This window comes from Vombatus ursinus, unplaced genomic scaffold (assembly GCF_900497805.2).
Source record: "Vombatus ursinus unplaced genomic scaffold, bare-nosed wombat genome assembly UNPS02014781.1, whole genome shotgun sequence".
NCBI classification, from domain to species: Eukaryota; Metazoa; Chordata; class Mammalia; order Diprotodontia; family Vombatidae; genus Vombatus; species Vombatus ursinus.
The window spans coordinates 17,608,359-17,632,811 of NW_020954559.1; the positions used below are offsets into that span (position 1 = coordinate 17,608,359).

General features: G+C 38.8%; 1 protein-coding gene and 1 non-coding gene across 3 annotated transcripts in view; one reads left to right on the forward strand and one right to left on the reverse strand.

Moving 5' to 3' along the window:
- The window catches only part of LOC114046256 (LIM and senescent cell antigen-like-containing domain protein 1), a 208,917-nt gene that overhangs the window by 93,338 nt on the left and 91,126 nt on the right, over positions 1 to 24,453 (reverse strand). The gene's annotated exons all lie outside the window — the stretch shown is intronic.
- Positions 2,617 to 2,726, forward strand: LOC114046362. Its single transcript, XR_003569493.1, has one exon. It is a non-coding gene; the product is annotated as a U6 spliceosomal RNA (small nuclear RNA).

The window sequence follows — 24,453 nt, forward strand, 5'->3', positions numbered from 1 at the left end:
CTTAAAATCTGCTTTCCTACCTACCCCAAGCTCTGCACTACAAGCCATGACTTTGGTAAGCTTGCTATTGTCACAAATGTGTCTCTCATTCCAAAATTATTCTCATCAGGTCACCGAAATGTTTACCAGCTCCTACGGAAATAGCATAATCTTGACACCAAGATCTAAAAGGCTCCATCGCTTCATTTCTGATCTGAAACTTTTTTTTTCATTTCCCTTTGTCCCCCTAACTCGGGCACAGTTCATTTCCCACGACTACAAATAGTCATATCTATAAGAAAGTATTCCCAAACCTCAACTAATGACCTACTTATTTCAAGTAACATCCTATTCAACAAAATTTCAGAAGAATGGTACACTGGACTTTGTTGTTAATAGGAGTTAACCCAGAATTCACAAGAAAACAGTATAATTGTTTGAACTCTTTTGAATTATTCTTTAGGGACAGGACAAACAGATACACAGAATGTAGAAGGACTTAAATATAATAAAGGAGAAGACAATAAAAAAGAAGTTACATTAAATAGTCAACAATAATTCCCTTCTAACCAAACATATTACTAACTACTTACTAAGTAAGATACTAAACACTCTACAGAGGAAAGAAAAAAGTCTGGCCTCCAAGAAGAATCTGGATAGAATCTGAGTTCTTGAAGGGTACAGTATACTCACTCTAGGTGAGAGGAGCCACATTAAGAGAAAATACCATTTGATTTAAAGATAAGGAAACAGAAAGCTGTCTCCTAATTACTACTATGAGGTAGTTAGCATTTTAAAAGATGTGTGTGTGTGTGTGTGTGTGTGTGTATACACACACACACACACACACATATATATATATATACACATATAAAATCTTATTTGATCTTCCCAACAATTCCAGTAGTAGGTGATATTATTATACCTATTTAACAGATGAGAAAAAGAGGCTGAGAGAGGTACAGGATGAAAGCAGCTAAGTGGTACAGTGAGAACTGGGCCTTGAGTCCAGAAGACCTGAGTTCAAATACAGCATCCAACACATACTAGCTGTGTGACCTTGGGCAAGTACTTTTGCTTGCCTCACTTTCCTCAACTGTAAAATGGGTATAATAGCACCTACCTTCCAGAGCTGTTGTAAAGATCAAATGAGAGAATAATCGTAATGGACTTAGCACAATGCCTGACATAAAATAGGCACTATATAAATGTTAGTGATGATGATAATGAGGAGGATGATGATGATGATGATAGAACTTGCCCAGTGTCACACAGGTAAATAAGCGTCTGAGGCAGGATTAGAACTCAGATTTCCTGATTTTAAATCCAGCATCCCATCTATCATGCCATCCAGCTGTTATCACTAACAAGCTGTTTTTAATTATAACTTTTTATTTGGTCCAGATTCTATGATTTAATTGGGTTGGGTACCTTACCAATGAAGGTCTTTAACTGTTCTGCAATGTAGAGTCTTAGAGTGTTGGAATGAAAAGTTAAGTGACTTTCCCAGGGTCACACAGTCATTATGTGTAAGACAGGGAATTTGAACCCAGGACGTTGGCTTTCTATCTACTATGCAAACCTTCTTTTCAGCATAATTCAATCAAATTAGGTTGTTCCTCCAGCCTAACTTAATTATGACCTAAACTTAATTACAAAGTTACCTACCTGGTGTTGAAATAAAGCTCCTTGATGACTTTGTCCCCATTTGGGAAAGTATACTTCTGTCATCAAAATTTTGCAACATATGGCATTTTGCTGACATACTTCCCAACTCCAAAGCTCAGGTCTCCAGGCCCCCTTAGTCTTCATTTCTACCTCCTTTCTAATGAAGACAAGATATACATTTTATAAACTTAAGCCCTACTTCAACCCTTTTATTTATTTCTCAGGTCTGAGACCTCTTCAGGGAATTTTTACCATTCCTTTGCTTTTCTCAGGACCTTCAAAACACATTTTCAAAATAACAGAACAGCTTTTAAACGAGGTTTACATAAATCGTTTCTTCAGTTTTCTGGATAAGGGAACCAATTCAGAGGTCTCAAATAACTTGTGGTCACACACAGAACAGACTAAAACTAAGATCTCTTGGCATATAACATATTGGGGTCTTCCTAAAACATCAGCTTGCAACCCTATCATATCACTCCCTACATACGATAGCAGCATTAACTGAATTAAAATATAAAGAGTGCTGTGTAAATTTTAAAGCACTATACAAATGCTAGTTATTATAATTGTAAGGATTCTTGCTTAAGGTAGAGGCTGAACTAGATGATTTCTCTAAGGTCTTATCCAAATGAGAGATTCTATGATTCTGTAGTTCCTAATCTAGGGCTTAGAACCATTCCCATTTCCATCCCCACCCCTCATTTCTCTCTCTCTCTCTCTCCCTCTCTCCCTCTCTCCCTCTCTCTCTCTCTCTCTCTCTCTCTCCTCCCCCCACCCCCTCTCTCCCAGGTCCCTTGGGCAGTTCCACAGACAGACTGGATAAACAGATTGTAAATCAATGCCATTCCCATTTGGCACTTGTCTGCCCTTCCAAACAGACATCAGGTCCAGGCCTAAATGGCAATTTGGTGCCCATTTGCTTCTTCTCTGCTTCCTAACACATGTTATAAATAAGCACATGGAACTGCTGACTTAGTCAGCCTGTATACTTAAAATTGGAATGATACAGAGAAGACTAGCATGTCCTCTGCACAAACTTAACACCCAAATTATAACCAGAATTTTGGGCTTTTTTTTGGTATTGTTTTGTTTTTCTCAGTGAAGGAGAGAGGAGGTGGGAGAAATATAACACAGCTCTTCATTTACAAACAAAATAAGATGTAATTAAAAATAATTGAGCACGTAAAGAATTTTTTATGTTATTTAGGTAAAGAAACAAAGGCACTTCTGAACATTTCCCTCTAATACAGAGAATTATAATATGCATCTTTGGTTAATTTTCTCATAATTATCTACAATGAAAGAAAAATAGTCAAACTGATGACCTTAGAATTAACGGAAATCTTGGTTTTTCTGGGGTCTGTCTGGTTGGATTCAGATAACCATGTCTGCATGGTTTCCTTGGAGTCTGTATCTGAATATTCATGAATGTTTCCAAGAATTCTAGCTACCAAGGCCAGATGTTCCCTTGAAATTAATTGTCCTTTTCAAAGTACTTCCATGGCAACTATAAAGATAATGCCAGCCAGAAGAAGCAGCAGAAGCCACAGAGATCCACAACTTCAGAAGGCAGTGTTACTGAGATGATAACAGCAATGCTCATATCCAGCATTTATATGGCACATTAAGGTTTTAGAGTGAGAGGCTTGTAAACTGCCATTTTACTCATACTCTCTTGGCAAACAATGCACTGAAGACAGAGTGAGCAAACAATGTGAGATAAAAATAAGAGCAAACACTACCTGTATCTAACTCCTGGGTAGAGAGGTATGGCCAGGACAATCAGGATCCCAGATTTAGAGCGATGAGGGGTCTTAGGGACCCTCTAGTTCAGTCTCCTTATTTTACAGATGAGGAAAACTGTGGCCCAGAGGGAAGTGACTTGCTTAAAGTCAAATAGGTAGATGTATGGGAGCTGGGATCTGAACCCAAGACTGAACTCTTCATCTAGCATTCTTTCCATTTCACCACTCTTTTCTTTCCCCTTTAACTGCCTTCTGGGGCAGCTAGGTGGTAAAGTGGATAGAGCACTGGGCTTGGAATCAGAAAGACTCAGCTTCATGAGTTCAAATCCATCCTTAGGCACTTACTAACTGTGTGACCTCGGGCAAGTCACTTAACCCTGTTTGTCTCAGTTCCTCATCTCTAATATGAGCTAGAGAAGGAAGTGATAAACCACTCCAATATCTTTGTCAAGAAAACCCCAAATGGGGTCACAAAGAGTCAGACACAACTGAAAAGGACTGAACAACAACAATAACCCATAAGATCATTATTAATTAACACTTAACTATCTCTTTAAGTTGAATAATCCTTGTTCATTTCACCACTTCTTCTCTATAGGCCTTAGTTTCCAATTTTTAACTTCTGAACTCTCTTAAGTGCTAAACTTTTCCCACTTTAAGTTGTGAAGCAACTTTACAAAGAAAAAAAAAGCCTTGATCCAGGACAGAGACTTGACCTAGGAAAAATCATTGTCAATAAAATGAATGAATGAATAACTCATAACAGTTCCTGAGTTTTTTAATACTTCCATAATTACTTTCATAATATGATCAAGTAAAATAATAAATGTATGTGAAAATACGTTTAATTGGAATGCATATGAAGAGCCTATAACAGACCGCAACGCCATCTTGGGGAGGGAGGTGGAGAGGGAGGAGGAGAAAATTCAAAACTCAAAAGCTTATGGAAGTGAATGCTGAAAACTAAAAATTAATTAATTAATGAAAAAAAGAAATAATATATGTAAATGTGCTTAGCCCAGAGCCTGGCACATGGATAGTACTACAGAAATGCTTGTCCTCTTCCCTCCTTTCCCCAGCACTTCATTTCCTAGTGTGCTAGATAGTGAAGTGGAAAGAGTCTAGGACTTGGAGTTGGGAAGACTTGAGTTTGAATCTTGTCTCAGACATTCCCTACCTGTGTGACCCTGGACAAGGCACTTAACCACTCTATGCCTTGTCTCCTCATCTGTAAAATGGGAATTATAATAACACCGACCTCACGGTGGCTTAAATGTAAAGTGTTGTGCATATCTTGAAGTGCTATATTAATGCTAACTACTAATATGATATTATTATTATTATCCTACTGAACATAGGCTCACAATATAGAAGAAAAATATTTTTGAACTAGGTAAGTGGCCTTAGGACTTGAAATTCTTAATGAGGGCATTCTCAAGGAAGTAGCACAAAGACAACACTAGTAGGGCAAGGCGGAAGCTACAGTTTCCATAATCAGTGTTAGGATTTATGTGAGAGATTGTATCGCATGTTGTATAGAGCAGTAGACTTGGTATCAGGAAAACTTGGGTTGGAATTCAGCTACTGACACTGACTAGTTGTTTTGCTCCGCTGAGCCCTATCCTGTGAAATGGGAATGATAAGACCTGTAATACCTACCTCACAGAGTTACTGTGAGACTCCAAAAACATCACATATGCAAGACGCTTTGTGAAACTTCAAGTGTATGTGATTTTATTCTTTGCAAGGCCCAGGTTATTCCAATACTTGGACAATACACAAAGTCACCATGAGCCCCATAGGTCAAGGATCCTTCACTGTGACTTTATCCTGTATTTCTTTTGCCCAACACGATAGTTAACCACTGACTGAACATATATCTTGTAATAATGGGCCAAGACACCTCTTCCCAGTATGCTTTTTTAAAAATGCTATTAAACAGTCTTAATGAAAAGTTCAACACTGTAATTTGCTCTCTGGTTCTTTTTTTTTTTAATCACTCTTAAAATATAACTTTATTTAGAAACTATTTAAAGTAGAAAAAAAAACTCTGTCAAGAAAGAACAGGTAGAATACAGTTTTCCAGTAAAATGGAATTTTTAGGGCAACAAAAGTCTAAAAGGACACGAGAGAAATAGCACCACTGTATTTTAACAATGGCAAGTTACCTGCATTTTGGGCATTATTATTATTATTATTATTATTTTTATTCATTGAATTTGGGTTTTCCTCAGAATTCCACATAGATCATGCACTACATAACAATTTTATCATAAATGTTCACCTTCTATATACATTTTAGGACACCAAAACTCTGGTCCTTTCAAAGCCTTTACAATGTCAATCATTCTTAGAGGATCATAATTTCAAGTTAGCTAACTTTCCAAATGCTATTTCTGCCCCCATGTGGTTTATTAAGTCATCAATTTTCAGAAAAATACAGGGAAAGGAGATTATGTATGAAAATCAATGCACAAACATTCATTAAATGCTTACCATATGCCAGTGCTAAGTGCTGAAGATTAAAAAAAAGTCAAAAACAATCCCTCCAGGGAAAATACTTTGAATTTCTCTTACTATAGATATACAGTTGAAAAGGACCTCAGGTCATCTAAGTCCTGTCATCAGATTCTACAGATGCAGAAAATGAAGCTGAGAAAAATTAAATGGCTTGGCCAACATCACATATGTAGTGCATGGCAGAGTCACAATTCAAACCCAGGTCCTCTGACTCAAAATCCAGTGTTCTTCCCACTGCCTCCTTCTCAAGTCTTATCAATCTGTCACCTTAACCTTCAGTGACATATCACAGAAAGCTCTTAGGAAGATTTTGAGAGCGATCCCTCCTCACTTGGGGAATAGTAACTAGTGAAATGACTGACAAGAGTGCTAAGTACTTTTTAGTGGTGGCAAAAATAAATAAAATCTAAAATTTAAACAAAAAAGTAACTATCATTTTTTATTTTTTAATTTAATTTTTATTATTTTTTTTTAGTAACTATCATTTGAGGAAATAGCTGAACAAATCATGGTGTTTAAACGTATAATTCAGGCTTTGCTTGCTCCCAGGATCACAACTGTGGAGATCTGGTCAGGTAGCGCTAATTACTTTAGCTCCTGGGTCAGACAGTCCTATAGGAGGTTCCCTCCAGCCACTAGTTTCTTTTCCCAAACTCCCTCAAGAGCAATAATTACCATAAGAATCTGAGGAATTCTGGGTAGCCTGCTCAGCCCCCAGGCAGAGATACCTGGTGTCTAACAAGTTTCACAGAATTATAGCTGAAGGGGGCTTCAGAGGGCACTGAATTCAGCTTCTTCAATTTACTAACCAGGAAATTAAGGCACTGAATGATTAATGACCTGCCCAGGGTCACATTCAGCTAATAATTAGCTGAGACAGGATCTGAGCAGGATCTATCTTACTGATTTCAGGTCTAGTGTTCTGACCTCTGCTCTAAGCTGCCTTTCCATGCCTATTATTAATCACCATGGAAATGTCTCCTCTAAGAGTGGGCTAAGTACAGGTTACAAACCGTAGTAGCATAGTACTGCACCTTAAGAAACAAAGATGAGCAATTCTGAGGCCTGAATGAATTGATACAGGATAAGACAAGGAGAACCAGAAGAATAACATACATGAATATGATAGAGTCAATGAAAATAATATTACAAGGCAGTCAATTCCTGACTAATTGTAATGACCAATCTTGGCTCTGGAGAATAAACAATAAAAGTAATAGATGACATGTATGTAGCACATTGAAGTTTACAAGGAGATTTATGTACATTATCTAATCTGATCCTCCCAACACCTCTTCCAGGGAAGTGATATTACTATCCCTGATTTACAACTGAAGAAACAGACTCAGGAAGGTTCAATTATTTGTCCAGCATGACACAGGTGATAATGGTCCAAAGCAAGATCCAAGCCCAGACCTTCCTGACCCTATTTACTATGCCACCTCTGATGAAATATAGCTGCTGGACTGACATTTCTAAAATGCAGATCTGGCTAGGCCTCAGTTTCCTCATTTGTTAAATAAGGAGGCTTAAGTATTTGTCTTCTGAGGTTACTTGCAAAGTCTTTAATGGTTCCTCCTTAACTCTAGAATAAAATACAAACTCTTCTGTTTGATATTTAAAGTCCTTCACAATATGCCTCCAGCCTATCTTATTACACACTTCTACATTCAAGTCCAACTGACCTGTTTGCTGGTTCTCCTACATAACAGTCTCTCTCATCTCCAGACTTTTACCAAGGCTTTCCCAGATACCTGGAATTCTTATCCTCCTCACCTCTACCTTTCAGAATCCCTAACTCCCTTCAAGGCTCAGTCCAGGGTCATCTCCATTATTAATGTTGTTCAGTCACATTTAGGCCTGTCTGATTCTTTGTGGCCCCATTTGGGGTGTTCTTAGCAAAGACACTGGAGTGGTTTGCCATTTCCTTCTCTAGCTCATTTTGCAGATGAGAACCTAAGGCAAATAGGGTGAAGTGACTTGCCCAGGGTCAAGCTTCTAAGTGTCTGAGGCTAATTTTGAACTCAGGAAGATAAGTCTTCCTGACCCCAGGCACAGCACTCTCATCTACTGTGCTATCTAGCTGCTATTAGACCCTTCCAGATCTCCCTTACCCATCTCCCCCAACCACCCAGTTATCACTAGTTTCCTTATCCCTTCTGAAATTACTTTGTATATTATGCCTTGTATATGTAAAGTATATGCTTTTGTGTATACATACACATACACATATACATACACACAACACACACTTTGTATTTACTTATGAGGGCTGGCACAGTTTAGTTGGTTTGTACTTTTTTTAGTCTTGGTATCATTTCTCTGATGCCCCTACATAGAAGTGATTTTAGAATGTTTGTTTTTTAACCCTTCCCAGCAATACAAGGATTTAAGACATCTCCAAAGGCCTCGTGATGGAAAATGCTATCCAAATCCAAAGAAAGAACTATGGAAGTTGAATTGCTATTTTTTTTCTCTTTTGTTGAGTTTTGTTTCCTCTTTCTGATGGTTCCTCCTATTGGTTTTAATTTTTACTTACAACATCACTAATGTGAAAATATGTTTAATAAGAATGTAAATGTATAGCCTGTATCAGATTGTGCGCCGTCTTAGGGAGGGTGGTGGGGAGGAAAGAGGAGAAAAATTTTAAACTCAAAAGCATATGGAAGTAATTATTGATAAATCAAAATAAATTAATAAAAAAAGAAAAATAAAAAAATAAAATGTTTGTTTTACTAAATACCTTCCCTGCTCTTGGCACAGAAGAGGAGGCAGGAGAATCTAGGGATGCTACAGTTTGTCAGCAATAACAGCCCTGTGAACTCCTTGGGGACAGGGACCGTGTTTTTGCCTTTTTCATAACTTTGGTGTTTAGCACACAGTCTGCCTGGCACACAGTAAATGCTGAGTGAGTGCTTACTGACATACCAACAGATTGGTTTTAATTGTTTTTTTTTTCCTATGATATAAGGGAGGGTTCATTGAGGGGAGATATACAAATGCAAGAAAAGGAATGTGGTGTACAAACAAAAGGCATGAATAAGCCTTTTAAAAAAAAAAGCCTAGACAAAGAGGGGGCAAAAAGAGTGTTTAACAGCTACTCAGGGTAAGAATACTGAACCAGAAAGTTATTAGAGGTAAACTGTTGGTAAAGGATAACGATCAGAATGGAACACATCTGAGACCGAGAGATTAAAAAACACAAAAACCACAAACCAACTCAGTTATAAGACTAATAACAACAGCAATTCAAGGGGTAGGCTGGGTTCCTGCCAAATTCAACTGGAACAGTTGAACCTTTCCTAGCCTAAGTTTAAAATACCAAGAGTAAATATTTAGCACAAACACGGAACAGAAAAGGCCAGTAGAGAGGCATTTGACTACATCTACATGTGAAAATACACTCACCAGCTTTTTAGAGCAAAGTCTGGGGACTCTCTAATTTCATTATGGAAGTGGAGATCTTTCTGAACGCCCAGGCCAAAGAAAAATAAGCCCCATAACTATAGTGCTATGGATTCCATGGAGATAAGCTAGACTGGATCTATTATTAAAATGATATGCCTTTTTATTCTCAGTACAGACTGCCTCTCTCCCTTGCCCATCCCTCAAGACACATTCACTCACAGAAGATGCCATACAACCTGTGTTTACAGTTTCCCCTTCCTTCCATGATTCTCCATTACTGACACTTAAAAAATGGGCTCTAAGACTCTTCGTCCCTTCCCCTCACTTCGGAGGGCACCCCTAGTAACCCAGAACCAAAGCAAAATAAAGAATAGAGTATTTATAGAATTAAACACCTACTATGTGCCAGACACTTGTGCTATGTGCTTTACAAAATATCTCATTTGATCCTCACCACAACTCTGGGAAGTAGGTGCTATTATTATTCCCATTTTATGGTTGAGGAAACTGAAACAAACAGCACTTGAAGGATTTTAGGACCACTGCTCTACTCACTCCATCACTTAGCATATTCTTCTGCTTTTATGGTAGCTGGGAAACAAAATTCCCTGAAGTAATAAGCTACTCTTGAAAGTTTCATTCATAATTTTTGAGAGATGGATTCACACGGGATCATCATTTCCTTTGCCCTTCAGCCTCAATCAAGCACAAGCACAGAGTTTCAAATGAATTTTAAGTTTCTGATTTGGTAGCTGCATGGGTCAGAGATCAGGCTGCCAAACATTTTGTTGAATAAATAGCCATGTGGTACAATGGAAAGAGAGTTGGTGCTGAAGTCAGATGATCTGAGTTCAAATTCCCTTTGTAACACACCCTCCCTATAAGGTTTTAAGCAAGTCACTCAGTTTTTTCTCAGCTTCTTCTTCTGTAAAATGACTACATGTCTTCTGAAGCCCCTTTCCATCTCCACATCTATGATTCTATGATCCTCTGATCTTGCCGTTCAGCCATGTCAGTTGTATCCAACTCTTCATGACTCCATTTAAGGTTTTCTCAGCAAAGATACTAGAGTGGTTTGCCATTTCCTTCTCCAGCTCATTTTACAGATAAGGAAATGGAAGTGACTTGCCCAGGGTCACACAGCCAGTAAGGCCAGTGCTTTGCCACCTAGCTGCCCTCTGATCCTAAGTACCCTCAATACAGGCAGAAATCAGCCACCAGAAGTCTTGGTTTTATTTGACTATACAGTGTTATCACGACAATTTACAGGCCGAGAATCTGGGGTCAAGAGGACAGTAATATTAGCTCTGTTCTTCTGCCTAGATTGAAAACAAGGGAACTATTTAGTGGCAGTTATAAGGATCCTGGTTTTTCAGCTAAAGTTTCTCCCCACCCCAAACCCCAAATCAAATTAATTCTTGTTCAAATATGCTTCAGTACAGCTACCAGATGGTAACATCCCAGGCACAAAATCAGCCCAGAACCATTGGGCTCCATTTGGCAGGCTGAGAAGAAAAGTTCCCAAATTTCAGAATGTTAAACCATCCAACTAACACTCCATTGCAGCATTGCTAAAATAGGACTGAGCTGAATTAAATTACATTTAATTGACTGGATGAGAAGAAAAAACCCAACAGTGGAGCCTCAGAGATGAGTATCTTTACTATTATTCTGATCACCTATGTTGTATTAAAAATGCATTTCAAGAGAGTACCCAAAAGGCATATGCCATGGCAGCTTTTCAGAAAAGGGGGTAGCTAGGTGGCACAGTGGATAGAGTGCTGGGTCTGGAGTCAGGAAGACTCCTCTTCCCGAGTCCAAATCTGTCCTCAAACACTTAATAGCTATGTGACCCTGGACAAAACACTTAACCCCGTTTGCCTCAGTTCCTCATTTGTAAAATGAGCTGGAGAAGGAAATGGCAAACCACTCCAGTATCTTTGGCAAGAAAACCCCAAATAGGGTCACAAAGAGTCAGATACAATTGAACAACAGTAAAAATAGAAAAAGAAAACAATCAGCTTTCATTATCCATGTCAATGCCTTTACTAGTACAGAAGATTTAAAAGGGGCAGAGAAAGCAGGGAAGGGAATAAACATTTATTAAGCGTCTCCTATGAATCAGGTACTATGCTGAGTAGTTTACAAATATTATTTCATTTTCTCCTTACAACCAGCTGGAGAGGTGCTATTATAATCTCCATTTTACAGCTGAGGAAAGTAAGGTTTTAACTTAACAGTTAAGACTGTTAAGTGACTTGCCCAGGGTTACACAGTCACTATGTGCCTAAGTCTGGATTTGAACTCGAGTCTTCCTGATTCTAGGACCTAAAGGACTTTACTATGAGTTATCTCATAAATAAATAAAAATGCAAGATCACCTTCCCCTCTCTCTCTCGGCCCTAAAAAAAAATCTTCCCCCAACTACCTACTAGTAAAAAAATTCTTATTAAGTAAAGAAAGTTTTGATCCATTATAGTGGAGTGAGAGGTATGCATGACTTCCCTCTCTCTCTCTCTCTCTCTCTCTCTCTCTCTCTCTCTCTCCTCCCTCTCTCTCTCTGTGTCTCTGTCTCTGTCTCCTCCCAAGATACCAGAGTTCCCAAGCAAAACTCTGAAGCAGGCAAAATTTGCTTTTTGTATCTAAGCTCCCTCCAGGTCACTATAATCCTCTACTCTCTCTTTCTCTCTGTCTAGGAGCTGACACCTACATGGTAACTACACTAGCTGCCCAGGGCACTGTACCAATACTACAATCCATCCCTTCAAAGATTATATGTCTGCTTCAGTTCCCTCCACTGTGCTAAGTAACTATCTAGCTGGTTTGACAAACTAAACCTACACTAAGGTGGAAATGGCTTGTGTTACTCCCAAACAACTCCATAGGCTTATTAACTTATATCAAAGAAGTAAGAAGGAAATTTCAACCACTGGTGGACCATGACCAAAGGAACGGGTACTTTCTATGCTAGGATCATACAAAAGGCCCACTCATTGAATAATTTGTGCATGGATTCATACAGGAATTAACTGTGAATCTAATTATTAGAGCTTCAAAAGATACTTGTGGTCAGTATTGGAAGTTAATTGACCAAAAACAAATAAAAGCAGATTTAGCTTTATGATAATTAACTTAGTCAACAGTATCCATTTATCCAATAATCTTCTCCATCCTCCTTGGTAAAAGTTCTAAGGAAGTTAACATAAAAAAAAAAAATCTATGTTCTTAATTATTTGCTGCAAAATGGTAATTTCTTTATTATCCTAAGTTTCTCCAGATACACTGAATACAAGCTATGAACAGCTTATAATCATCGGTAATAGCTTACATGAATGACTGGCAAAATAACACCCGAGTGGTTCCCAGTCCAAGCAATTACAGTTGGGTAATTAGTTTTTTAAGTGTTGAATGATATTAGGAGGGAGAAAGTATTTAATCACTGATAGAAAGGTCCTAAATAATTACCTTTTTTTTTTGCTTGAAGTGTCTGAATTATTGTTGTTCGAAAGGTATTTAATACGTGATTATGTAATTGAAATAAATGTTTTGTTGCCTAGTCTTCACAAATCAGCCTGGCCAGACCTAAAAAAACCAGGCCTTTTTCTGATCTCCTCTGGTATTAGGGCAGTATTCTATCCACTCACTTGGCATTTTGTTACCTTTCATTTTTATTCATCTTTTTGTGTATCTATCCTGTTTCCCAACCAGACTGAAAAGCTCCTGAGGGGGTTTCTCAGACTTCTTTGTGTACGTCCTACATGATAGGGAGAGGTCTCTAGATAATGATGATGACAATAATAATAATTGCATTTATACAGCACCATCTAATGTCTCAGGCACTATGCACTTTACAAATATTATCTCATTTGATCCTCACAACCCTGGGAAGTAGGTGCTATTATCCCCATTTTACAGTTGAGGAAATTGAAGCAAGCAGAGGTTAAATGAATTGCCCAACTTCACAAAACAGCTATTAAGTGTCTGAGGCAAGATTTGACCCAAGTCTTCCTGATTTTGGGTCCAGGGTTTTACCTTCTTTGCCTCCTAAGAGGTAGAGAAAGCGGTAGGGGAAGTTATGGACATAAGAAGAAAGGAGGGGTGGGACAAACACAGACATAATATCTATTTTCAAGTATTTGAAGGGTTGTCTCCTGTGGTACAAGATTTAGACATGAGCTGCTTGACCCCAGGTGAGAACTAGTAGCAATGAGTGGTTTTAAAAGTTAATAGCATATGTTTTTCATGCTTGCACATGTGTAACTTTTATTAAATTGCTTACTGTCTCAGGGAGGGAGGTGGTGAAGGAAGAAGGGAGAAGGGAGAAAATTTGGAACTCAAAATTTAAAAAAAAAGTATTAAAAGTTAGTAATATCTAGAAAAATTTTGAAAGCAGATGTTGAACAAGTAATAGGCAGGGAAAATAAACTCACTTTATCAACCATGATTAGGAAGCAGATGTTGAAATACGTACTCTATATGTTTTCTCATCAGGAGGACCCTATGCCAAAGGTATCAAACATGCAGTCCATAGGCCACATACAGCCTACATCATTGCCGAGTGGGGTCTAAACCAGATTAAAATGTAGTGCCTATCTAATTTGAATGTGTTGGTGAATTTATACATCTGTAAAATGAAGGGATTGAAGTAGATGATTTTGACAGTCCTTTCCAGTGACTTTGTCCTCTTACAAATGTCTAGGGAATATATCATCAAGTACCTCATAATGATGATGGTGATCCATAGGGACAGGGAAAGAGGGAAAGGAAGGGGAGGAGGAGGGAGAAAAAGAGGGAGATGTCCCTAAACTGGAGGTAAGAATTTTTTTTTTTGACTAACTGAAAACTAACAGGCATACGCATACTCCTGAAAAGTTCATCCTCAATGTTATTGGAAACACTGCCCTCTAGTGACCACTGCTGTTATACTTAGTTTATCAGGAAACTAAATTACTAAGGGCTGACACATCATTTTAATTGATTCCATCTTTGTTTTAAATTTAGAATCTAGGTACTCTAAACTATTTCAAATGCTGGTGGTATTTTGTTTACATTCTCTCTATATGGTATAGTGGAAAAAGCTCTAGAACCAGAGAATCTGGTTTTAAATCCAGACTCTTTACTATAGACATTGTTGTTCAGTTGTTTCAGCTGTGTCCGACTCTTCATGATCCCATTTGGGATTTTCTTGGCAATGATACTAGGGTGGTTTGCCATTTTTTCCCCAGTTCATTTTACAGAGGAGGAAACTGATGCAAACAGGGTTAAGTGATTTGCCCAGGGTCACACAGCTAACAAGTGTCTAATCAAATTTGAACTCAGGTCTTCCTGACTATTTAGGTCCTGATTAATATGAAGAATGAATTTCCTGAAGTGGATGCATATAGTCTAATTTTCACTACGTGAAGCTATAATTAGGTACCATGTAACCTTGAGCAAGTCACTTACCCTCCTTGTGTCTCAGTTTCCTCTTCTATAAAACTCGGGGATTGGACTTGGGTTCTAGAGTCCATCCTTCCCAACTTTTTTTTTTTTTAAAGGCAATTGGGGTTAAGTGACTTGCCCAGGGTCACACAGCTAGTAAGTGTCAAGTGTTTGATCTAAGGCCACATTTGAACTCAGGTCCTCCTGGCTCCAGGGCCAGTGCTCTATCCACTAGCCACCTAGCTGCCCCCCTTTCCAACTTTTAATCAGTGATGCTATGAGTTCCGATATGCAAGTGCTTAGCATACAACCATGCATATAGCCATATCCAAATGTTCAATGAATATAAAATCTATCTCTCCCAAAAACTGAAGCAAGCTGAACTAAGCTATAAAAACACAAAGACTATTATAAACCCATAGGGATCATTTTATTTACACTCTCTAAATATGCCATGTTGCTATTTCTATGAAGTAATTTTATTTTCTTCATGTTTTCATATTTAAATCATTGCTAGAGTTACCCAAATTACTCTAAAACTCTCATTTTTTCCCCATTACTTCACCCCAGACTCTCTCTCCACTTTGTTGTAGCTCATTATCACCACACCCTTCTGTGATACTACCCCAACTCTACCCAGTGGAAATTTCTCAATTTCCCTAAATTTACTTCTGTGAAATGTAATATCCTTTTGTTTCTTGGTTCAACCACATTAACAGATTAAAACTGAGGCAATGTAGTACAGTGGAAAGAATGATAGATTTGGAGTCAGAGAATCTGAATTAAAATTCACTTCTCTGGTTCTCAGTTTTCTCATTTGTAAAATGGAAAGGCTGGATTAAATCAACTCTAAGATCCCTTCCAACATTACAACAACGAGCCTATGCTTTTATCATGCAAATATTATACAGTGGTGTTGAAACAAGACAGAGGTCCACATCTCAACATCACATTCTCTGGATTATTCTGAGTTTGTTCAAATGAACAGTTAACTTGTAGGTCCAATGAACAATCCCTCTAAGACACAAACCTATGGACTGTCAAATGGTGAGGTGAAAGAAGCCAGTTTTAAAAAGCATTCTTCACTGGGCCCTTTTTTATCTTTAGTAAAATTCATTTCCATAGAAAAGCAAAACAGTAAGCAAAAACATAGTTGAACTTATTATACTTAGTCAACCAGCATTTTTTAAAGTGCTTATGTGTCAGGCACTGTGCTAAGCACTGAAGATACAAAAAAAAGACCACCCCCCCCAAAAAAAAACAACAATAAAGTCCCTGCTTTCAAGGAGCTCATAGCCTCAAAGAGGAGACAATATGCATACAACTATGTACAAATGAGATACATCCAGTATAAATTGGGGGGTGATCTCAGAGGAGGTTCCTAAGATTAAGGAAGACAGGGAATGGCTTCTTTTGGAAGGTTGGTGCTGTTGGTTTTGTCCCTTCATTTGTGAAGAGGACCAATAACATCCTAGTAATGTCTTGATTTGCCTGTGAATTGGATTTAAGTGAGGCAGAGTTGCACAAAGTTGTCAGTCTCACTCTCTCTTCCACAGTCACTGAATTCCAGTGGCAGAACAAAAGTCAAGATGTCTGGAGATGGCCTGGGATGCAGTGGATAACCATGGTGTCTTTGATGTCTGACCAAGCTCTAAGCACTCCACAGCATCTGCTTCAGCTACCGTCATGCCTTTTGGAACAAATTGTTCTCATCCACCCATTCCTCTAGGGGATGTCTTCACGTGCTCAAGGTAGACATCTCCCTAACTCAGACAGGTTTGAGGCAGGTTGGTTACCCTCAACCTGGCTTAGCACATCTGCAAAGACAATTTACCAGGCACTTGAGCTGAGCCTTGAAGGAATTAGAATTCAGCTTCTGACTCCAAATACAGTCCTCTTTCCACTTTGCCAAGCTTTCTCCCTAGTAATGCCCCTTTAGGGATATCACTTGAAAAGAAGTCATTCTGGTGTGATTGCAGAAAGGGATATTAAAATGTTCCATTAGCCATCCTTAGTCATAGTCATCTGGCACTGCTGTTAATTAGAAGTGAAGAAAAGAAAGGAGTTGTCTGGGGTAAAATCTCTACTCATTCAAAGTTGAACTGCTGAAATAAGTACATAGCACTCGCCTTAAAACTAGGTAAATACACATTTAGATGCTCTTTACCAATTTATTACAGATATTATTTAAAAGCAAATTAATTTCATTTTACTCTTTAAAAATTCAAAACCCTTAATCCATTAGGAATGGAAAAACCATATGGACTAATTCAAATATACACCAGGCAGAATCATCTTTGGCAGACAGGAGTGAGGAACTTAAAATTAAATCATGAGGCAAAGACCACAAAAAATGACCACCTAAATACAGGTCATTTAAATTAAGGTGAGGTTTTTGGTTTTGTTTTCAAAATGAAATCTCTCTCTCTCTCTCTCTCTCTCTCTCCTCTCCCCATATCTCTCTCTTTGTGATTTTAATGGTAATAGGGAATTCCCAATAAGAAAATTCCCACTATTAATGCAGGTCAGGCCCTGCTCTGAAATTTATATTTCTAAAGGCAAGAGAAAGAAACATATAACATTCAATTCATTTGTTGATTTGTTTATTTTATTAAATAAGAACAAGAAAAATAAAACTTTATTCTATGAGGGTAATTAAGAGCTGCATTCAAATTCCCAGTTGTGACAATTAAGGGACACAAAAGAGGAAAGGAAAAGGCAAAGAGAAGGCAAGAGGAAATAGGGGAAATAAAAGAAAAAAGGAACACAAACTCATTTCCACAGTTCCTGAGGGTTCAGTTACCATCTCTATGCAGATGACTTCCAGATCTTTAAATCCAGTCCTACTCACCAGAGATCTGATCCAACATCATCAACTAACTTTTAAACATTTTGAATTGAATGTCCTGTGGGTATATCTCATGGTCAACTTATATAAAGTGCACTATCAGTCTCCCCCAATACCCACCTCTTCTATTTCTCTATTTCTCAAAGGGTTCTATCACCCTCTGTCAACCCATTTTGCAACCTTGGAGTCATCTTCCAGTCTTTACTCTCCTTCATTCACTTTATCTGATCAGTTACCAAGTCCTGTTGATTCTACCTCCAGAACATCTCTTGCATCTGCCGGCTTCTCTCCACTCATACTACCACCACCACCCTTGTTCAAGCACTAATCACATCTCAACTGGACTATTATAACAGCCTCAAAATCGGTCTCCTTGGGGGCAGCTAGGTGGCGCAGTGGATAGAGCACTGGCCCTGGATTCAGGAGGACCTGAGTTCAAATCCGACCTCAGACACATAACACTTATTAGCTATGTCACTTAACCTCATTGCCTAGCCAAAAAAAAAAAAAAAGGGTCTCCCTGTTTCATGTTTCTCCCCTCTTCAATTCACCTCCACTGAGCTCTTAAATTAAGATTCCTAAAGCAGAGGATCTGACAATGTCACACTATTGATCAAGAAGCTAGGGCAAAATACAGACCCATCTGTTTGGCATTTAGAGCCCTTCAGATGGTTGATTGAACACTATTCTCCTTCACACACTCTGTCCCAGCCAAACTGATGTCCTGATCTCCAGTTGTTAGGCCTTCCTTCATTCTGAGGTCATGTCATTTCTGTTTATTTTTGGACATGTTGTTTGCAAGCTCCTTGAGGGCAGGAAGGATCTCATTTTTATCTTTGTACCCCCAGCAACTCACAAAGTGCATGGCACACAGCAGGCACTTAATAAATGCTTCACATGATCCTATGATCTATCCTAAGCAGCAGCTGGTGCAGTGAACAGAGTGTTGGACTTGGGAGACAGGAAGATCTGAGTTCAGATCATACTTCAGACACTAGTTGTATGACTCTGGGCAAGTCACTTAACCTCTATTTGCCACAGTTTTTTCATCTGTGAAATGGGGATAATAACAGCACCCATTAGCTCAGGGTTGTTGAGAAGACATAAAGAGATAATATTTGTAAAGCACCTTGCAACCTTAAAGCACTATATAAATGTTGCTATTATTTATTGTCATCATCATCATCATTGTATCCTATGCTCTACTTATCTGATAACCCCAGTTCAAGTGATCAAGTACTGTCACTGAAATATGATTAGCTCTTTAGCAGTGAACGGGTTTTTTTCCCACAATTCTTCAAGTTTTCTTAGAGGAGAGGACTCTTAAACCAATAATAGTAATAGCTAACATTTATATAGTTCTTACTATGTGCCATGCATTGTGTTAAGTGCTTTACAATTTTTTTATCTCATTGAATCCTCACAACAACTCTGGGAAGTAGATGCTGTTATTATCTCCATTTCACAGATGAGGAAACTAAGGCAAACAGGGGTTAAGTGATTTGCTCAGGGTCACACAGCCAGTGTCTGAGGCTGAATTTCAACTTGAGTCTTCCTGACTCTAACGACTGTGCCACCTAGCTGCCCCTTAACTAAGAATATAAATACCTGGGTTCAATTCAATTCACAAAACATTTATTACATGCCTACTATGGGTCAGGTACCATGCTAAGCACTGGGGATACAAAAAGTGGCAAAAGACAGTCCCTGCCCTCAAAGTGCTTACAATCTAATGGGGAAAACAAAATGCAAACAAATATACACAAAGCAAGCTATATATAGTATAAATAGGAAACAGGAAGGAAAGCACTGGAACTGAGGGGTTAAGGTAGCATTCCCGTAGAAGCTGGGATTTTAGTTGGGATTTAAAGAAGGCCAGGGAGATCAATAGTTGGAGAAAGAGGAGGCCATTCCAGGCATGGGGGATAGCCAGAGAAAATGCCTGGAGCAAAGAGATGTTCCTGTTGTTTGTGGAACAGCCAGGAGGCTAGTGTCACTGGATCAAAGAGTATGATGTTGGGGAATACGGTATAAAAAGCCTGGAAAGGTAGGAGGGGGTTAGGTTATAAAGGGCTTTGAATAACAAACGGGACATTTTGTATTTGCTCTTGGAAGCAACAGGAAGCCATTGGAGTTTATTGAGTAGAGAAGTGACATAATCAGACCTAAGTTTTAGGAAAATCACTTTAGTGGCTGAATGGAGGATGGACTGGAGTGAGGAGAGACTTGAGGCAGGCAAATCTACCAACAGGTTATTGGAATAATCCAGGTGTGAGGTCATGAGGCCTGCTTTAGAGTGGTGGTAGTATCAGAGGAAAAAAGGTGAGGTATAAGAGAGATATTTACAAAGGTGAAATCAAGAGACCTTGAGGACAGCTTGGATATGGGAGGTGAGATATAGTGAGGAGTCCAGGATGGATCCTAGGTTGTGAGCCTGAGAAACTGGGAGGTGGGTGTTGACCTCGACAGTAATAGGGAAGGTGGGAGGGGGAGAGGGCTTAGAGGTAAAGATAACGAGTTTAATTTTAGACATAATGAGTTTAAGATGTCTCCTGGACATCCAATTCGAGATGTCTGAAAGGTTGTTGGAGATGCAAGACTGGAGGTCAGCAGAGAGGTTGGGACAAGAAAGGTGTATTTCAGATTTAACAACTTAAAGATGGTAATTGAATTCATGGGTGCTGATGAGATCACTAAGTGGAGTAGCACAGAGAGAGAAGAGGTCCCAGAAAAGAATACTGAGGGAACTACTATTAGAGGGCATGATCTGGAGGATGATTCAGCAAAGGAGACAGAGAAGGAACACTTAGATAGGGAGGAGGAAAACCAAGAGAGAAGAGAATATCAAGGAGGAGAGAGTGATCAACAGTGTCAAAAGATGCAAAGAAGGGCAGGAGAACGAGGACTGAGAAAAGGCCATTGGATTTGGTAAGTAAGAGATCACTAGTAACTCTGGAGAGGGCAATTTCAGGTTTCAGTCTTAGCTGTTCTGTTCTGCTACCAGTTGCATGATCCCTGGAAAGTGACAACCTCTCTCTGCTTCATTTTTCTCACCTATAAAACATTTACCTACCTTATCATTCAATCTATAATTATTTATCAAGTACCCATAATCCAGGCACTGTATGTACTAGATGCCAGAAACAGAAAAGACAAAAAATGAAAAAAGACTCTGCCTTCAGGGAGCTTCACCTCATAAGCTTGCTGTGAGAACCAAATGGGATCGGAGATTTCAAATCACTTGGGAAAAGAAGCATCAAATGGCACCCAAATGGGGTAGGCTTCATTTATCTCTGGAAGAAATAGGATTAATAAGACACAGCTTTCAAGGTAATGAGGGATTGGAAAAAATGACTCAAGATACCAAAGGCATATGATCACAGAAACAGCTGGACTGGAAGTCAAACTGAGTCCATCATTTATCACACGTCTCTGACAGCTGGGTTCTGCAAAAATTCCCATATATAGTAGCTGTTCTGTGTCATTTCCTCAAATGCACATTGAGCTTTTCCATCTGAGAAAGACATCAGCCCTTTGGGAAGGAGATAATTCAGCATCTGCTTCCGTATACATTAAAGATAGTGCTATTTCCATATTTTATTCTTTGCAGATTTGCCAATCAAGAGACCAGGACATGTCATTTTCCCCAAATATAGTTCAACATAAAGCAGTCAGCACTCATTTTCCTGTGCTCTTTACTGGCAAAGGGAGATAAAAGCTAAATTAACTTCACAAGCCTCTGCCTCTACAAATAATCCTCTAAGCACAACGTTGGGACTACTTTACCACAAAGTATCCTTCAAACTGGAACTTTTCCACTGACTTCCTTTAGCTTTTCATAGATCTAGCACTGGAAAGGATGGACCTGGGAAGTTAGCCCCCCCATTTTACAGAAGGGGAAACGAAGGCTCAGGAAGAAGTAACTTACTCAAGGTCACATAGTAAGGATCAGAAACAGGGCTTGAACCCTGGTCTCCAAAGCTAGGGGTTCTTTTCACTAATACTTCTTCAACTATTATCTCTCATTTGTCTTCAGAAAAGGTATTGTTGTTCAGTCATTTCAGTTGTGTCCTACTATTCATGATCTTATTTGGGGTTTTCCTGGCAAAGACACTGGAGTGGTTTGCCATTTCCTTCTCCAGCTTATTTTACAGATGAGGAAACTGAGGCAAACAGGTTTAAGTGACTTGTCCAGGGTCACACAGCTAATATCTGAGGCCAGATTTGAACTCACAAAGATAAATCTTCCAGACTCCAGGCCTAGCATTCTATCCACTGTGCCACCTAGTTGCTCAGAAAAGGTGTGGGAAACATATAATTAAAAGGTATTAAAAAGTTTTTTCATAGCTACCTTTTGGGCTTTAACAAGAAAAGGACTGTGAGTAGCTACAATACTAAGAGAAGGAAAGGAGAAAGGAATAGCATTTCTATAAAACCTATTATATACTAGGTATTGTGCTAAGAGCTTTTACAGATATTACCTCATTTGATCCTCACAACAACCTAAAAGGTAGGTGCTATTATTATGTCTACTTTACAGTTGAGGAAACTGAGGCAAACAGAGCTCACACAGCTAGTGTGCTCAAAGTCACACAGCTAGTAAGTGTCTGAGGCCAATTTTGAACTCAGATCTTCCTGACTCCAGGCCCAGTATTCGATCTAGGGGAAAACATCTTAGGTCAAAGACCTAATACTGTAGTTACTCTAAGTCCTTTATATATAATTATTGTTAAAGCACTTACGTAGCTCCTCTAAAATTATGGTCTAGCCCCATGCACTACAACCCTGCTCATTACATATGTGGGTGGGGATAGGTAACTGAGGAGAGGTGCTGCAGACCTTCCCCTGGCTGAGGTCAAACAGGATCAATCCCAAAAGACAGTCTAGTGTACATAGTGCTGGTTTCAGCCAGAAGATATGGGTTCAAATCCTAGTCCTGACAATTATATTAGTAGTGTTTACCATTGGCAAACTTCTCTGGACTTCAGTTTTCTAGTCTGTTAAAATAGGGATAATAATGTTCACACTAAATAGGGATAATAATGCCTACACTAGCCACAAAGTTATGAGAAAAAAGCTTTTGCAAACCTTAAACTGTTATGTAAACATGTGATTATGTCTTTCTTAACTGGTGACCAAAAATTGTTGTTTAGTGTTTGACTACTAAAACCTGTAGGTTGTTATACTCTCAATAAGTATTCCCAAGATTGACATTAAAATGAGCTTCAATGACCTCATTCTTGGGGTGGGAGGATCAGGGGGCAGAAAAGGAGGCTAGTTTTCATCACTGCTTCACTCCTACCTTTACTCATTTACGTTGACTAGGAGATGTCTGACACGTAAATAAAAGATTCAGTTCAATAACTATTTACTTAGCACATATTTTTTTTGGTGCCAGGAATTATAGTAGACACTGACAATACAAAAACAAAAAGGAGAAGTCTCTGCCCCCAAGCATCTACGTGTGTCTGCATGGCAAAAAGAACAGCATCTATCATGGTGTGTCTATTCATAGATCTAATCCCCAGGTCAGACAGAGCGAGACCTCCCAGATCCCCACTATGGTGTTCCAGTCTACCCGTGCATATCTCATTCCATCTCTGTGGCTTTGCTCATAACATTCTCCTTCTTACACAAAATGTCTAGTCAACCCATCTCCCCACCCATCTCTGCCAGGGACAAAGTCTGTAATTTCTGACCTGGTTCTTGAGGCCAAGTTCAAAGCTCCATTTATGCATTTACTCATTTAGTAACCATTTAAGCAGCATCTTCCATAAGAAATGCTAGATACTACAGATAATAGAAGGGCATGAGACAGGCAGTCAAAGAGAACTGGGGTCAAATCCTAAATCTGATAACTAATTTTCTGTACATTTTTCAGTGTCTTCTTGAGACTCACTTTCCTTATGTGTAAAAAACTAAGGGGTTAAATTAGATTATCTCTAAAGTCCCTGGAAGATCTAACACAGTATAATCCTACTGGTCAGTTTCTATTGTCTTATATTAGTACACATTATTTTGTAGTTATTCTGTGATTGAATAGTGTGTGAATGATTTATCTTTTCCCAATCCAGGACCTGACTTTCTAAAAGCATTTTAGAGCCTTGGACATTGTTATGCATACAGAGGTGCTTAATAAATGCTTGCTGAATAAAGACATACTGGCTTAAAGAACCAAAATAAAATGGAATGTCAGTTTCTATCATCATCATTTAATTTATACAGCTAAAGTTTATGGAGTACTCTGTGTGTGTGGGGGGGGGGGTGTATGTGTATTAGTCAGGTGGCACAGCAGATGAAATGCCTGGCCTGGAGTCAGAAGGACTCTTCTTCTTGAGTTCAAATCTGGCCTCAGACACTTACTAGCTGTGTGATCCTGGGCTAGTCACTTAACCCTGTTAGCCTCAGTTTCTTCATCTATAAAATGAGCTGAAGGAGGAAATGACAAACCACTTCAGTATCCTGGCCAAGAAAACTCCAAATGGATTACAAAGAACTGGAAATGACTGAAAAACAAAAACAACAAATAAATGTTTTTTTTTTAAATTTGGATCTAATGCTCTTTCTACTGTACCACACTGCCTCTGGTAACCATCTCCTAGAGCTGAATGGGAAGAAGCAAAACATTTCCTCTGCCAAAACTGACTTAATATAGAATCTTACTTGCTGTGGATCTATATCATCAGTATGGTTATTCCCTCTACCAATATGGATCCCAACCCATTCATGCCTTCTTATGCTAGCTGATTCTTGTCCATGACTGTCCGAAAATCCTCCAAAGAAGGATGCTCAACACAGAGGCCCTTCTTTCTTTTTTTTTTTTCTAAATATTTCACCAATGTCAGTACAAGATTCTGAGAT